At 33.2% G+C, this 992-nt stretch overlaps 1 protein-coding gene across 1 annotated transcript in view; it reads right to left on the bottom strand.

Moving 5' to 3' along the window:
* The window catches only part of obscna (obscurin, cytoskeletal calmodulin and titin-interacting RhoGEF a), a 49,900-nt gene that overhangs the window by 24,206 nt on the left and 24,702 nt on the right, over positions 1–992 (bottom strand). The gene's annotated exons all lie outside the window — the stretch shown is intronic.

Raw genomic sequence — 992 nt, forward strand, 5'->3', positions numbered from 1 at the left:
TCCAGAACACTTCAACCCAAATATTCAGATGTGTGCAGCACATTTTATGGAGGACTGTTTCCTGGTCCTGGTAGAGTTGACAACAATGCCGGCTGTTCTGACTCAGAAACTGTAAGTACGTTTTTTATATTTAAAGAGTTTTTATATTTTATATTTTTTATATTTAAAGCGAGTTTTTTGGGCAGTGTAGAGTAGGGCTTGTTGTTTGTCATTTCTCCGATCACAAATGCAAACATGGTTTTATGTTTACGCGGCGCGATACAACGCAACACGTAAAAAGACAGTATAAGTCATTATAATTCATAATTATGTCCCCACTGGATGTTATGAATGCCTCGTTTATAATGGGTTTTCAGGAATTTTGAATCATCGCTCCGGCCTGACAGGGTATCATCACAGTATGGTAGGGGTGTAACATTTCCATCACACGCTTGCGGTATTCGGCCAATCATAACGCACTGGATAGCTGGCCAATCACAGCACACCTTGCTTTTCAGACCGATGAGCTTAGTAAAAATCGACGCATTTCAGAAAGGCGGGCCTAGAAAAAAAACAGTAATGAACAGAAAAAGAAACAGTAATGTACAGTATGTGGAAAAGAATGTGTTTTTTTAACCTTAAACCGCATAAACACATTTCATTACACCAAATACACCAAATAATGTACTTTTTAGCAACATTATATGACCCCTTTAATTAAAAACCTATATTATAATTATTATACACAAACTCTGTTGCAAACATTTAAGGATGCACTGATAGTAAAATTGTTGACTGATACCAACAAATTATTATTTTCATTATATGGCTGATAATTGATACATGATCAGTATTAAAATTCTATATATTTTTTTCACACTAAAAATAAAACATTACAAACTCAAATGAATAGTTTTAAATGCTACAAATTAATTTATGCATCACAGCATTATAATGTACATTATGAAAATGAGATTTGCTAAAGATGACATTTAATAATGTTTTATAACTAT

This window comes from Sinocyclocheilus grahami, unplaced genomic scaffold (assembly GCF_001515645.1).
Source record: "Sinocyclocheilus grahami isolate Dianchi unplaced genomic scaffold, SAMN03320097.WGS_v1.1 scaffold75.1, whole genome shotgun sequence".
Taxonomy (NCBI): domain Eukaryota; kingdom Metazoa; phylum Chordata; class Actinopteri; order Cypriniformes; family Cyprinidae; genus Sinocyclocheilus; species Sinocyclocheilus grahami.